Source organism: Musca autumnalis, unplaced genomic scaffold (genome assembly GCF_047663935.1).
Source record: "Musca autumnalis isolate F117 unplaced genomic scaffold, ASM4766393v1 scaffold_5, whole genome shotgun sequence".
Lineage (NCBI taxonomy): Eukaryota > Metazoa > Arthropoda > Insecta > Diptera > Muscidae > Musca > Musca autumnalis.
Genome location: NW_027412088.1, coordinates 48575088 through 48591730, shown reverse-complemented (window position 1 = coordinate 48591730; position 16643 = coordinate 48575088). Strand labels below are relative to the sequence as shown.

Below are 16643 nucleotides of genomic sequence, written 5' to 3'. Positions count from 1 at the left end.
ATAAATAAATAAATAAATAAATAAATAAATAAATAAATAAATAAATAAATAAATAAATAAATAAATAAATAAATAAATAAATAAATAAATAATGAATTTTAAATAATTAATAAAAAATAATGAATAATAAAAAATAAATAATTAATAATAAATAAAAATAATAAATATTAAATTAATATTAAATAATTAATAAATATTAAATAATTAATAAATATTAAATAATTAATAAATATTAAAAATAATAAATAATGAATAATAAAATTATAAAAAAATAAAACGGTGAAATTATAAAGTTATTAAATTATTAAATAAATAAAAGAAATTATAAAAATACACAATTATAAAATTGTAAATTATAATAAATAAAAAAATCAGAAAGTTGTAAAATTAAATATTTATGGAATTAAAAAAAATTATGAAGTTATAAAATTATAACATTTTAAAATTATAAAATCATAAAAATTTATAAAATTATGAAATTAGAAATTAAATGATTTTAAATTATAAAAATTTTTATAATTTTTAACCTTATAATTCTATAATTTCTAAATTTTAACATTTTAAAATTTTGTAATTTTATCATTTTATAATTTTAAAATTTTATCATTTATTCATCATTATTCAAAATTATAAAATTGTAAAATTTTAAAAATAAAAGAATTATAAAATTATAATATATGAAATTATAAATTTATGAAATTATAGAATTAAAAATTATAAAATTTTAAAATTAAAAAAATAGAAACTAAGAAAATTATAACATTATAAAGTTGTAAAATTACAAAGTTATAGAATTAAAAAAATTATAAAGTTATAAAATGAAAAAATTATAAAATATAAAATTAACAAATCATAAAATTTATAAAATTTGAAAGTTAAATAATTTTAAATTGTAAAGTTTTATAATTTTTAACTTTATAATTCTATAATTTTAACATTGTAAAATATTAAAATTTTATAATTTTGTAATTTTATAATTTTTCAATTTTATAATTTTTAAAATGTTCTAATTTTTATAATTTTTTATTTTTATAACATTACAATTTTACAATTTCATAAATGATATTATAATTTTATAATATTCCACTCAACTAGCCCAATTGCTTAACGCGAGCACTCCTTGTCCCGATAACATAACAACACAATGGTAAAATATTGCCCACTCCATGCAAACAGCCGCAAAATCCATGCTTGGATTCCAGAGACCTCCACAAAGGAATTCATGGTATGACCAGGAGTGTCGTGTTGCTACCGAAGAGAAAAATGCGGCATATAGAGCTACTTTACAATCAGTAGCAACGCGTAGCGCACGAGAGAGATATCTGGAGAAAAGGAGAGAAGAGAAACGTCTTTTCCGCAAGTAAAAGAGAGAAATGGAAAAGCGGGAGTGTGAAAAAATCGAGATGTACAGGAGCCAGAATGAAGTCCGAAAATTCTACCAAAGAGTGAAACATCAAACCAGCAAGGTAATCTGGTAACAGATACATATAGTGTGCTCAGGATATGGAAGGAACATTTCTCCAATCTGCTGGTATCCAATAGTAGCGAAGACGATGATACCACAGATCCAATCCCAGAAGATGGTATAGAATGTATACCGCCCGGCCAAGATGAGGTAAAAACAGCAATCAACCGGCTGAAGAATAATAAAGCAGCAGGAGCCGATGGCTTATCAGCCGAGCTGTTTAAAACCGCTGATAAGGTGTATGCATCAGCTAGTTAGCACCATCTGGCAGGAAGAACGCGTACCCGATGATTGGAACCTGAGCATCCTATGTCCCGTCCACACGAAAGGAGATAAGACTGTATGTTCCAACTATAGGGGCATAAGTCTTCTCCCTATTGCCTTTAAGATAGTGTCAGGGATATTGTGCGAACGACTAAAGCCAATGGTCAACGAAATAATTGGACCATACCAATGTGGCTTTAGACCTGGCAAGTCCACCATTGACCAGATATTTACCCTGCGGCAAATCCTAGAGAAGACCCAAGAGATGCAGATCGACACATTTCACCTTTTTGTCGATTATAAAGCAGCATTCGACAGTCCCCTCCGATCAAAGGTATTCCACGCAATGTCTGAATTTGGTATCCCCACAAATCTCATCCGGCTTTGTAAAATGACTTTAACTGATACAAGGTCCTCAGTTTAAATTGGAAAGAACCTCTCCGAAGAATTTTGTACCAAAAGAGGTTTCAGACAAGGAGACCGCCTTTCGTGTGACCTATTCAACATTTTGCTGGATAAGGATGCAAAAAGATGCAATGGTAAATGAAATGGCACAATTTACACCAATAGCCACATGTTACTTGCCTATGCTGATGACATAGACATCATGGGACGATCAGTACAGGAAGTAACTGATACCTTTAGGAAGGTCGAAGCAGAATCTGCGAAAGTGGGTCTGGCGGTAAACGGCGAAAAGACCAAATTGAAAGCGTCCATAGAGCTCGGACCCACTGTGGAAGTGGGTACCTATAATTTTGAGGTAGTTAAAGACTTCGTCTACCTCGGCACTGCCATAAACACAACAAACAACATCAGTTGTGAAATAAGAAGAAGAATTGTATTGGCCAATAGATGCTACTATGGTCTAAGTAAGCAATTTAAAAACAAAGCCACATCTCGTCAAACAAAAATAACACTATACAAAACGCTGATACTACCCGTGCTAATGTATGGCTCCGAAGCATGGGTACTTGCGCAAGCAGATAAGGCATTGCTTGGTGTGTTTGAGAGGAAAATTCTTCGAAAGATCTATGGGCCGATTTGCGTTGATGGTGAATATCGACGTCGTATGAACCACGAGCTATATCAGCTATACAAAGACATGAATATATTTAAACGTATCGAGATGCAACGATTGCGTTAGCTAGGTCATATCATAAGGATGAGCAATGATGAACCCGCTAAAAAGGCGTATGAATACATGCCACATGGCGGTGCACGCAGAATCGGCAGGCCTAAGCTTCGATGGAGCATACAAGTGGATGAAGAAATGAAAAGCTGCGGTATTCCAAAAAGCGAAGCGAAAAACAGAGAGGAATGGAAATCTTTTCTTAGTTCGGTCTATGGAACAAATGTTCTGTAATGGGCCAGCTGAGTAAGTAAGATGAGGCCATAAAATCCGAACTGGATCTGACAGGACAAAACCCTACTAGGGTTTTTGTAGTCTAAATATGTACTTTCAAAAAATGCATACTAGAAAGTGTTTGCATAGTGCAATTAATAATTTTGTTTTTAAGTTTTATAATTTTTTAATTTTAATTTTTTTCAATTTGTATAATTTTTTATTTTTATAACATTTATAATTTTAAAATTTTATACTTTTATAAAAATATGAAATTGTAAAATTTTAAAAATAAAATATTAATAAAATTATGAAGTTATAAAATTAGTAAATTATGAAATTATAAAGTTATAGAATTATAAGATTATAAAATTAAAAATTATAAAATTATAATTTTTAATTATAAAATTACATAATTACAATTAAAATTAGAAATTTTTATAATTTTCGCCTTTATAATTTTAACATTTAAAAGTTCTAAAATATTAAAGTTTTATAATTTTGTAACTTTAAAATTTCATCATTTTATAATTTTATTTTTAAATTTTACAATTTTTTAATTTTTTTTTTAATTTGTATAATTTTTTCTTTTTATAACATTTATAATTTTAAAATTTTATAATTTTATAAAATTACGAAATTGTAAAATTTTAAAAATAAAATATTTATATAATTATAAAGTTGTAAAATTATTAAATTCTGAAATTATAAAGTGATATAATTATAAGATTATAAAATTAAAAATTATAAAATTATATAATAAAAAAAATATAAAATTTTAAAATTATTATTTATTATCAGTGATTTTTTCCCTAAGGCCTGGAAATAAAAGAGTCTGTTCGAACTATATTTAGACCCAACCAAGGCAGAAATAATTTTCCAAAGAAAAATGTCTTACAAAATGTTGTAATATTTCGGGACACCATCATTCCAACTGCAATATTTTCTTAGAAATTTTTACATTTTGGATAGTTTTCACGGTTTTTCCTAGTATGGTGCAGTAACAACAACAAAGTTTTTTATGATTTTTTTCAAATGAAAGAAAATATTTATTTTCCATGAAAGAAGAAACAGTCTGCTTGACAGCGGTGATTGCTTGCCATTTGCATTGCTATATCTTCACAACTTTACACTCTATTTAGCAGAGGGAGAGAGCGAGCAGCGCGAGATTCATGTGATATGTTTGTGGTTTTCAACATAATACGTTTTTTTCTTGCATTTCTTTCTTTTGTTCGGCTTCTATTTACTTCTTTCTTCATTATAAAAATCTGCGACGCTATTAGATTTGAATATAAACAATTTTGCGTATATAATTTTACACTTTTTGTTTTATTATTTTTTTATTAATTTTCTTTCTATTTTCCTCTTTTCTTTTTTAGATACGATCCCGCCGCATTGGCATGAAATACTACTACTAGGTAAGTTATTACATAAGTGTGGTGGTACAAACTGTGAAGATGCACCACATGGCATCACCTGAAAATGGTTTACTTTTACAGGAAGTAAAAGAAAGAGTGAAATTAAAAAAAAGGAAAAAATTACTTTAATATTTTGAGGTGATATGTTTTTTAAGGTTCAAAAAATACAAACGAAATAGTTTATATTTTTTGAAATTTTGCCTATAAAGGCGAAGATCATTTTTAATGATTTTCATTAATTTTCTCGTTTAAAGTTAAACTTGATGATCGTTTATATATATAATAAAATTATGAAAGGACCATTTTCATTGAAATTATAATTTTATCTTCTTTATGCTGCATGCATATTTCTTTAGTACAGTGAAATTTACTACCACATCCCTAATTGCAGTTGACCTACCTTGTACCCCCTTTCTTTGTAGAAACTGCAAAGAAAACATGTATGTATGTAACCCCCACAGCCTATTACCCAGGCTAGTGCCCCTTTGCTTACTTTACGCCACCTAAATAAACACATTACCGTAAACTTCTATGCCCTATCTCCCTCTTTAGTCGTTTTTATTCTTCGGCACCGCTTTCTAATTAAAACCCAAAAGGAAAACAGATAAAAAAGTTTGTTGACATTTTAAATGGAGGTCTGTCACCTCTTTGTTTATCTTCATGTGTTTTTTTAATAAAGGAAAACTTCACTTAATAATGTCTTCTTTTGAGAAAACAAGAGCGTGTAATCCTCAGAGTTCAAGATGAAGAAAATACCCAAAAGAAAAAAACACAAATAATTTTCTAACCTTTCAAATTTTATATTTGTTTATGTTTGAACTTTTCACCCCTATTTTGGTGGGTATTAAGTTAATTGTTTAAATGGAATTTAAAAGTTAACACCTGTTGCTGCTCCGCTTTAAATGGGATCATTTAGCAGGGCTAAAAGAATGGATGTGAAAAATTAAATTTGAAGTGGTGGGGAGATTTAAAAATGGAATTCATATTCTCCTTATAAACTTTTGTGGAAAAATTTTATTTTATCGAATTTGGTTCGAGATACAGCACGTCTATAGAGGCTCTCTTCAGCTCTTTTATAAAGACTCCCCCCAACTCGCCTATAAAGACTCCCTTCAATTCGTCTATAAAGACACCCTTTAGTTAGTCTATAAAGACGCCCTTTAGTTAGTCTATAAAGACTCGTTTCAATTCGTCTATTAAAGGTCGCTTCAGTTCCTCTATAAAGACCCGCTTAAGTTCCTCTATAAAGACTCGCTTCAGTTCCTCTATAAAGACTCCCTTAAGTTCGTCTATGAAGACTCCCTCCAACTCGTCTATGAAGACTCCCTTCATTTTGTCTATAAGCACTTCCTCCAGCTCGTATATAAAGACCTCATATTTGCTTGTATATAAAAACCTTTTCCAGTTCGCCTATAATGACTCCCCACAGCTCGTCTATAAATACCCCATTCTCTTCTATACATCACTCGAGATTACCCAAATAAGATGTTATGGATGATAATCCCAAAACGAAAACGACGTCACGTCTCAGGCAAATACGTTTTTTTTTGCAATTCGTATTCTTCTTCCATGCATTTATCGAACATTAGGTCAGTAAAAAGACCCCCAAAAAGGTCAGCCTACTACCATAAAAATGTACAGAAATAAACAATATTATTGTAAGACAAAATAACAACAAAATATTGGAACGAAAACAGAAAAATAGCTGCAAAGAAGTATCATAAACAATTTACGTTCCATTGGGACAGGCTGCAGCAATATGTCTCCGTTTTTTTTTTTGCCTTTTTGGGGAGGTAATTTCGACAAAATGGCACGTAATAACTTTAGATGATGGCAAGCAACATAAGACAATTTGTGCCCTGCTGCCCCCTTACCATGATTATTCATGAGAATGCTCTTTACGATGATGGTGATGATGACGAAGATGATATCGTAAATGGGAAATAATGTGGATATTAGGGGAGAGGACAAACTAAAATTTATTAGCACAAGCATCGAAAGGGAAATAAATATTATTTTGAGGTCTCTAAAATCCACAAAAGATTTATAATAAAATATTAAAACCTTTTTACAAATCTTCGTCTCATCCTATGGTAACAATAAGCCAACTGTTTTTTTTTCTGTTAAATTGAAAAGCAAATTCGTGATTTTTGTAAATCTTTTTAAAAACAATTTTATTTGTTTGCTTGGGCAAACATATTTTTGTAATTGATTTGAATTGATTTTAATATAGGCATGAACTGGAAATAATGTAAAAAATTACCACCAGGGTTATGAAAGTGTGCGAAATGTGGCTCAAGACTATCAAAAATATTCTTTAAAAATTCCCAATTTACCTTTCAAGGCCTATCTATAATATTCTTTAAAAAAAATCACGATTGATGTTCAAAATGCCTATCAAAAATATTCTTTAAAAATACACGATTCATCTTCAAAATGCCTACCCACGATTTAAGGGCCTTTGGCCTATCAAAATAATTCTTTAAAAAATCCACGATTTAAAGACCTTTGGCCTATCAAAATAATTCTTTAAAAAAATCCACGATTTTAAGGCCTTTGGCCTATCAAAATAATTCTTTAAAAAATCCACGATTTAAAGGCCTTTGGCCTATCAAAATAATTCTTTAAAAAATCCACGATTTAAAGGCCTTTGGCCTATCAAAATAATTCTTTAAAAAATCCACGATTTAAAGGCCTTTGGCCTATCAAAATAATTCTTTAAAAAATCCACGATTTAAAGGCCTTTGGCCTATCAAAATAATTCTTTAAAAAATCCACGATTTAAAGGCCTTTGGCCTATCAAAATAATTCTTTAAAAAATCCACGATTTAAAGGCCTTTGGCCTATCAAAAATATTTTTTAAAAAATCCACGATTTAAGGGCCTTTGGCCTATCAAACATATTCTTTAAAAAATCCACGATTTAAGGGCCTTTGGCCTATAAAAAAATATTCTTTAAAAAATCCACGATTTAAGGGCCTTTGGCCTATCAAAAAAATCTTTAAAAAATCCACTATTTAAGAGCCTTTGGCATATCAAAAAAATTCTTTAAAAAATTCACTATTTAAGGGCCTTTGGCCTATCAAAAAAATTCTTTAAAAAATCCACGATTTAAGGGCCTTTGGCCTATCAAAAAAATTCTTTAAAAAATCCAAGATTTAAGGGCCTTTGGCCTATCAAAAAATTGTTTAAAAAATCCACAATTCAAAGGCGTTTAGCCTATCAAAAAAATTATTTGAATAATCCACGAATTGAAATCTAAAAATATTATTATAATAATATTGGAGGTCTAAAAATATTATTCAAAAATCCACGATTTGAGGTCTAAGAACAGTACTTGAAATAAATATGAAAATCACCTCGAAGGACCAAAAATACAATGATTGCTTATATAAGAAACTTCATTTATAGATTAATTGTAAAAATGTCTTCAATTTTTCTGCGATTTGCTGTATTTTTTTCTTATTATTGCATTTCTATTTAATATAGAAAATTCATCTTCATTTCTCTTTTGCGAATGTTCTTAAGGTCATTTTGTTTCCATGATTGTACTATTTTTTGTTTACTTCATGAATCATGACTTGTGTGTGTGTGTGTCTTATGTTGTTATTATGTCTTGGAGGTTATAGGCTTAAGTCTTAAGGTCATCATTATTATCTCCACTTTATATCCAATTCACAGAATCCGGCATCAATGTGCAAATGATTTCCCTTGAATCAACATCATCATCATCGTGGATAGATTTGCAGGCAACAGAGGCAATTCACAGTTCATTGGCAAAAGACTTGTTATCGGTAATAAAATAGTAAGTAACTCATATTTTTAGCAGCACCAGAGCACGTTCATGGTGGTGCTGCGCTGCTGCGGTTCTTACCAGATATGAAGTGCTACTACTACCCCAGCCTCTTAGAATAAACTCTAACTTTGACTGTTGAACAAATTTCCGGTGGAAGTCGCTGGAAGATAAAATCACAATAATCAAGCATGGCATGGAATTATAAACGGAAAACAAACAAGAAAAAAATGCTATAATTTTCATTTTATTGTTTATTATGAGAATTCTATTTTCCAATTTTTTGCCACAATGCTGCGGGAGAGGGTGGGAATGAGATGGGTAATTTGCCAATTCAATGAAAATGTTTCTATGTCTTTCTATTTTCTCTCCATGTGTCTTCAACTCCGGATGTTGTTGATTTTTATTGGAGCTTTGCAACCCGCCTGAAGAATGTATTTCTTCCATCATTTACATTTCTTCTTTGGGTTGGCCATTAAATTGTTATTTCCTTGACTTGGGTTTGATCTTGGTCTTGACTTTCTTTTGCCCAAGACAGTAGCAGTAGACGACAATTCTATCAGATGTTGTTGGTTTAGTGTCTGACCTCCTCAATGACCATTTCCCGTTTTATCTGGGAAAAGGTGGCCACTTAAGAATAATAACAACAAATTTATTTGCCATGGTTTTTTTTCGCCTTTTTCGCCAGCAAATACCAAAATGCTTTAGTTTTTCTGCTTCATTCTTTTTGAAAGTTTAATGTATTGGCTTTTTGGTTTAGTTTTTGTTTTTTTTTTTTTTTTGGTTTTTCAATTTCCATGGAAATCATGTAATTTTTCTTTACTGCTTGCTGTCTTCTACATTTCCACGCGTCCTTCCCTTTCCTCCGTTGGTTTCTTTTTTGGGTTTTAAATTGTTAACTGCATCTAAATATAACCTACTTTTACCATGCAGTCAAACGCCACTGGTTTTTGTTGTTGTAGTTGCAGTTTTTTTGACGTTTTTTTTTCCTCAAAGTAACACTACGACGTCTTGTTGTTTTATTTTTGTATTTTACTGCAGTTGAAGAGCTATATACCTCAAAAAGATCACAACTAAAAAAAACATATTTTTGCAGGGATGTACAACGTTATTTTTGAAGGAGGACCAAACCACAAAGGATTTTTAAGTTTGGATTTTTGGATTTTAAAGGATTAATTTAATGATTTTTGAGAATTTTTTGGGCGTGGATGTTTTAAAGACTTTTACGCGTGGATTTTTTTTTAAAATTTTTTATGCGTGGATTTTTTAAAAATTTGTTCTGTGTGGATTTTTTAAAATTTTTTTATGCGTGGATTTTTTAAAAATTTTTTATGTGTGGATTTTTAAAAATTGTTTATGCGTGGATTTTTTAAAAGCTTTTTATGCGTGTATTTTTTTAAATTTTTTATGCGTGGATTTTTTAAAAATTTTTTATGCGTGGATTTTTTAAAAATTTTTTATGCGTGGATTTATTAAAAATTTTTTATGCGTGGATTTTTTAAAAATTTTTTATGTGTGGATTTTTTAAAATTTTTTTATGCGTGGATTTTTTAAAAAAAATTTTATGCGTGGATTTTTTAAAAAATTCTTATGCGTGGATTTTTAAAAAAATTTTTATGCGTGGATTTTTTAAAAAATTTTTATGCGTGGATTTTTTAAAAAATTTTTTGCGGGGATTTTTTAAAAAATTTTTATGCGTGGATTTTTTAAAAATTGTTTATGCGTGGATTTTTTAAAAATTTTTTATGCGTGGATTTTTTAAAAATTTTTTATGCGTGGATTTTTTAAAAATTTTTTATGCGTGGATTTTTTTAAAAATTTTTTATGCGTGGATTTTTTAAAAAAATTTTTTGCGTGGATTTTTTAAATTTTTTTGCGTGGATTTTTTAAAAAAAAATTTTGCGTGGATTTTTCAAAAACTTTTTATGCATGAATTTTTTAAAAAATTTTTTTGCGTGGATTTTTTAAAAATTTTTATGCATGAATTTTCTAAAAAATTTTTTTGCGTGGATTTTTTAAAAATTTTTTATGCGTGGATTTTTTAAAAATTTTTTATGCGTGGATTTTTTAAAAATTTTTTATGCGTGGATTTTTTAAAAATTTTTTATGCGTGGATTTTTTAAAATTTTTTTGTGCGTGGATTTTTTAAAAATTTTTTATGCGTGGATTTTTTAAAATTTTTTCTTAGAGGGATTTTTTTTAAAGCATTTTTAGACGAATTTTTAAGCGTGGATTTTTTAAAGCATTTTGTAGACGAATTTTTAAGCGTGGATTTTTTAAAGCATTTTTTAGACGGATTTTTTAATCGTGGATTTTTTAAAGCATTTTTTAGACGAATTTTTTAAGCGTCGATTTTTTAAAGCATTTTTAACAAATTTTTTAAAGATTTTTTTGGGGCTGGAATTTTTAAAAAATTCCTCTAAGGAATTAAGCATAGATTTTTTAAGGATTTCTTTAGAGGAATTTTTAAGGCAGGATTTTTTAAAGAACTTTTTAGAGGATTTTTTAAGTATGGATTTTTTAGGAAATTGTTATGCCCTAATTTTTAAAAATTTTTTTTTAGAGGACTGGATTTTTAAAGATTTTTTTAGAGAAAATTTTCAAGTGATGATTTTCAAAGAATTTTTAAGCCTGGCTTTTTTAAAGATTTTATGAGGAATTTTTAAGAGTAGATTTAAAAAAAATTGATGGAGGAGGAACTTTTTAAGCCTTACTTAAAGAATTTTGTACAGGAATTTTTAAGCGTGGATTTTTAAAGATTAGCTTGGAGGAATTTTTAAGTCTGGATTTTTAAAGATTTTTTTAGAGGAATTTTTAAGCCTGGATTTTTAAAATATTTTTAGAGGATTTTTTTAAGCTTGGATTTTTTAAGATTTTATAGAGGAATTGTTTTAAGCGTGGATTTTTTAAAGATTTTTTAGAGAAATTTTTTAACCGTGGATTTTTTAAGAATTTTTAGTGGATTTTTTAAGTATTTTTTAGAGGATTTTTTAATCCTGGATTTTTTAAGAATTTTTAGAGGATTTTTTAATCCTGGATTTTTTAAAGAATTTTTATAGGATTTTTTAAAGAACTTAGACGATTTTTTAATAATGGATTTTTAGAGGATTTTTTAAGCCCTGATTTTTAAAGAAATTTTAGAGGTATTTTTAAGCCTGGATTTTTAAAGATTTTTTTAGAGAAATTTTTTAAGTGTGGATTTTCAATAATTTCATTAAGCCTGGCCTTTTTAAAGATTTTTTAGAGGTATTTTTAAGAGTGGATTTTTTAAAAAAAATTATGGAGGAATTTTTTAAGACTTATTTTAAAGTTTTTTAAGCGTGGATTTTTTAAAGAATTTTGTAGAGGAATTTTTTAACATTTTTAGAGGATTTTTTAAGCCAGGATTTTTTAAAGAACTTTTAGAAGATTTTTTAAGCGTGGATTTTTAATGAGTTGCTTGGAGGAATTTTTAAGCCTGGATTTTTAACATATTTTTAGAGGAATTTTTTATAGAGGTATTTTTTTAAGCATGGATTTTTTAAATGTTTTTAGCCCTGGATTTTTTCAAGATTTTGAAGCCTGGATTTTTAAAAGATTTTTAGAGGATTTTTTTAATATTTTGTAGAGTAATTTTTTAAGGGTGGATTTTTTAAATATTTTTTAAGCGTGGATTTTTTTAAGAATTTTTTAGAGAATTTTTCAATCCTTGATTTTTTAAAGATTTTTTTAGAGGATCTTTTTAAAGAATTTTTAGAGGATTTTTTAAGCGTGGATTTTTAAAGAATTTTGAAATGGAATTTTTTAAATATTTTTAGAGGATTTTTTAAAGAATTTTTAGAGGAATATTTTAAGCGTGGATTTTTTAAAGAATTTTGAAAAGCAATTTTCTAAAGATTTTTAGAGGATTTTTTAAAGAATTTTGAAAAGGAATTTTTTAAAGAATTTTAAAGGAATTTTTTAAGCGTCGATTTTTTAAAGAATGTTGAAAAGGAATTTCTTAAATATTTTTAGAGGATTTTTAAAGAATTTTTAGAGGAATTTTTTAAGCGTGGATTTTTAAAGAATTTTGAAAAGGAATTTCTTAAATATTTTTAGAGGATTTTTAAAGAATTTTTAGAGGAATTTTTTAAGCGTGGATTTTTTAAAGAATTTTGAAATGGAATTTTTTAAATATTTTTAGAGGATTTTTTAAAGAATTTTGAAAAGTAATTTTTTAAATATTTTTAGAGGATTTTTAAAGAGTTTTTAGAGGAATTTTTTAAGCGTGGATTTTTAAAGAATTTTGAAATGGAATTTTTTAAATATTTTTAGAGAATTTTTTAAAGAATTTTTAGAGGAATTTTTTAAGTGTGGATTTTTTAAAGAATTTTGAAAAGGAATTTTTTAAATATTTTTTAGGGGATTTTTTTTTACAGAATTTTTAGAGGAATTTTTTAAGCGTGGATTTTTTAAAGAATTTTGAAAAGGAATTTTTTAAATATTTTTAGATGATTTTTTAAAGAATTTTTATAGGAATTTTTTAAAGAATTTTGAAAAGGAATTTTTTAAATATTTTTAGAGGATTTTTTTAAAGAATTTTTAGAGGAATTTTTTAAGCGTCGATTTTTTAAAGAATGTTGAAAAGGAATTTCTTAAATATTTTTAGAGGATTTTTTAAAGAATTCTTAGAGGAAATTTTTAAGCGTGGATTTTTTAAAGAATTTTGGAAAGGATTTTTTTTAAATATTTTTAGAGGATTTTTTAAAGAATTTTTAGAGGAATTTTTTAAGCGTGGATTTTTTAAAGCTTTTTTAGCCCCGAATTTTTTCAAAATTTTTTTAGAGGGATTTAAAGAATTTTTAGAAGAAATTTGGAGCCTTTATTTTAAAAAGATTTTTTAGAGGAATATTTTTTAAACATGGATTTTTTTAAAGAATTTTTAGAGGAATTTTTTAAAGATTTGTTAGAGGAATATTTTAATCGTGGAGTTTTTTTAAGAAGTTTTTAGAGGATTTTTCAATCCTGGATTTTTCAAAGATTTTTAGAGGAATTTTTCAAGTATTTTTAGTGGATTTTTTTTAAAGAATGTTTGGAGGAATTTTTAAATAATTTTGAAGAGGAGTTTTTTTTAAAGATTTTTAGAGGATTTATTAAAGAATTTTTGGAGAAATTTTTTAAGCGTGGATTTTATAAAAAGTTTTTAGATGGATTTTTTAGAATTTATTAAAGATTTTTAGAGGATTTTTTTAAGCCTGAATTTTTAAAGAATTTTTAGAGGACTTTTTTAAGCCTAGATTTTATAAAGAATTTTTTAGAGGAATTTAAAGAAATTTTTAGAGGAAATTTCTAAACCTGTATTTTTAAAAGATTTTTTAAATTAATTTTTTAATCGTGAATTTTTTTTACAGAATTTTTAGAGGTATTTTTTAAACGTGGATTTTGTTAAAGAATTTTTAAGCCTGGATTTTTTAAAGATTTTTTAAAGGAATTTAAATAATATTTTAGAGAAAGTTTTTAAGACTGGTTTAAAAAAAAATTGAGGAATTTTTTAAGTGTGGATTTTTTAAAGATTTTTTTAGAGGAATTTTTAAGCCAGAATTTTATAGAGGAATTTTTAAGCGTGGATTTTTTAAAGACTTTTTGGAGGAATTTTTAGCCTGGATTTTTTTAAGAATTTTCGGAGGGTTTTTTAAGCGTGGATTTTTTAATACATTTTAGAGGAATTTAGAGAATTTTTTAGAGGAATTTTTAAGATTGGAATTTTTTTTAGAACCTGCCTGGTTTTTAATGGTATTTAAGCCTGTTTTTTTAATGTATTTTAGAGGAATTTATAAACGTGTATTTTTAACGAATTTTTTAAAGGAATTTGTTAAGCGTGAATTTTTTAGAGGAATTTTTTAAGCGTGTAGTTTTTTTTAGAATTTTTGGAGGAATTTTTTAAGCGTGTAGTTTTTAAAGAATTTTTGGAGGAATTTTTTTTTTTAAATTTTTTTAGTAGTTTTTAGTTTAGTGAATTTTTCAAAGATTTTTTAGAGTTTTTTAATTTGTAGGTGATTTTTAAAGATTTTATTTTTTTTAATTTTAAAGACTATTTTTTATATTTCAGGGAAGTTTTTAACGTGCATTTTCAAAGATTTTATGAGAAGGTAAGATTTTTAAGAATTTTAGAGGATTTTTTTATTTTTAAATTTTTGTAAGCGTGGGTTTTTTAGTGATTTTAGGGACTTGTTTTTAATGTTTTTACGGAAATTTTTAAGCATGGAGCTTTTAGGAGAATTTTTAGCGTGAATTTATTAAAGATTGCTTAGGGGAATATTTCTAAACTTTTTTTAAAATTTTTTTTAGTTAACTTTTTTTAATTTTATTTTTTTATTGTTTATTATTGTTTTTTTTTATTTTTTATTGTTTTTTTATAATTGTAGGGATTTTTTAACGTGGATTTTCCATTTTTTTTTTAATTCTTAAGGGGATGTTTCTTATATCATTAGATATTTTAATTAGGGGTTCTTTATATTTTTTAGGGTAATTTTTCAGTGTGGATTTTTTAAAGATTTTTGTGGAAACTTTTTTACATTTTTTATGGGTTTTTTTTATTAAGTTTTTATATATATTTTTTTTTGTTTTGTAAAGAATTTTTTTATGATTTTTTTTTTATTTTTTTATGGGACTTTAAACAGACGTGTAGAGGAATTTTGTTAAATTTTAGGAAAATTGTTTTAGTGTGGATTTTTTAAAGATTTTTGTGGAGAATCCGAAAAACACCTAACGATTTGATTTTTTAAAGATGGTGTCGTGTAACCTATTTAACTATCGATTTTCCCCCACTAAGACTTGCCATCTCTGCGCCCCATTTGGTTTAAATATAACAACAACAAAATTTTCCAACTACAACAACGAACCACAAAGTAATTTGCCATTTAACGTTGGTTGGCTTAACTCTCTTCACATAACCACACTAACATTTCGACTTAGCCTGCTGCAAGAAAAATATCAACAACACATTAAATATTGTGTTGTTTTTGTTTATAATATTTTCTGCTATTTTCCTAGGCTTAAGCAAAAAAGATGGATGGATGGAAAGGGAGGAGAAGAGAAGGGAGCGGAAAATTGTGCTAGTGTGCATATTCATATGCAGTCATTTTAACTTTATGTTGAACTCGTATATATTTATTTTTGTTTCTTTTTTTTTTTGTTCACTGCTTCTTTTTCTTGTCATGTTTATATTTTCTTTCCTGAGCAGATAAACCCACAGTTAGTGCAAATCATCATGTCCGCGCCATTTGCCACTGCTGCAAATGATACCGTGGATATGATGTGGATGATGTTGATGATGACGATGATGACAACGTAGACGTCGTCATCATAATCATCATCATCATCGTTGTCGTGAACATCAACCTAAACAACATCACCTATACGCTATTCCCAGTTGTGGCAGCCAGGCAAGCTGGCTGGTTGGTTGCCTGACACACAGCCATATCCACAGACTGACTGATAGATTGCCTGAACGGATAGGCCTACTTCATGATACGTGCCTCCGTACCGTTTGTTCAATTCTTGTTTTTCTTTGCCCAACTCAATTTTCATTCATGTGTTTACTCGCTCACGCATTACCATTGCCAGCCAGCCACCATCATCATCATCTTCATTGTAAAGTTTGTTTTCTTCTGTATACTTTTGCAAGCATTGTTTTTTTCTTTGCTTTTCAAATTCTGGAACTAGTTTTCCACCTCCTTTTCCATGTTCCCCTTTTTCATGTTCTTGTGTGTTTTTTGTTATCTGCACTGCTGCCATATGACAAGAAGAAAATGCCAGGAAAGAACCGAACGTTTTTACTCTTTGTTGTTATTCTCAAAATAGTTTTTCTTTTTTTCAAATGTTTGATATTCTTTACATTGCAGAGCTAATGTCAGAGGCCCTAACTTTGGTACATAGGGCAGGGATATTTATTTTATGTTTGTTTATAGGGTTTAGAAAATGTATATTAATTGGTCCTTCGAGTTGAATAAATAACTCTAAAAATCCCTTTTTATTGTGGTCTTTGATAGTTCCTAACAATCTTTAAAAAAATCCATGCTTATTGTGGCCTTTGATAGCTCCCAAAAATCTTTGAAAAATCCACGCTTATTGTGGCCTTTGATAGTTCCTCAAAATTTTTAAAAAAACCACGCTTATTGTGGCCTTTGATAGCTCCTAAAAATCTTTGAAAAATCCACGCTTATTGTGGCCTTTGATGGCTTCTAAAAATCTTTAAAAAAAATGCGCATAGTGTGGCCTTTGATGGCTTCTAAAAATCTTTAAAAAACTTGCGCATAGTGTGGCCTTTGATGGCTTCTAAAAATCTTTAAAAAACTTGCGCATAGTGTGGCTTTTGATGGTTGCTAAAAATCTTTAAAAAATC

General features: G+C 27.7%; 1 protein-coding gene across 6 annotated transcripts in view; it reads left to right on the top strand.

Moving 5' to 3' along the window:
• The window catches only part of mim (missing-in-metastasis), a 396419-nt gene that overhangs the window by 84232 nt on the left and 295544 nt on the right, over positions 1-16643 (top strand). For all 6 annotated transcript variants that reach the window (XM_073988101.1, XM_073988098.1, XM_073988097.1 and 3 more), the window contains one exon: positions 4451-4489. The gene's annotated coding sequence lies outside the window, so the exon portion shown is untranslated. The remainder of the gene's footprint in view (positions 1-4450; positions 4490-16643) is intronic.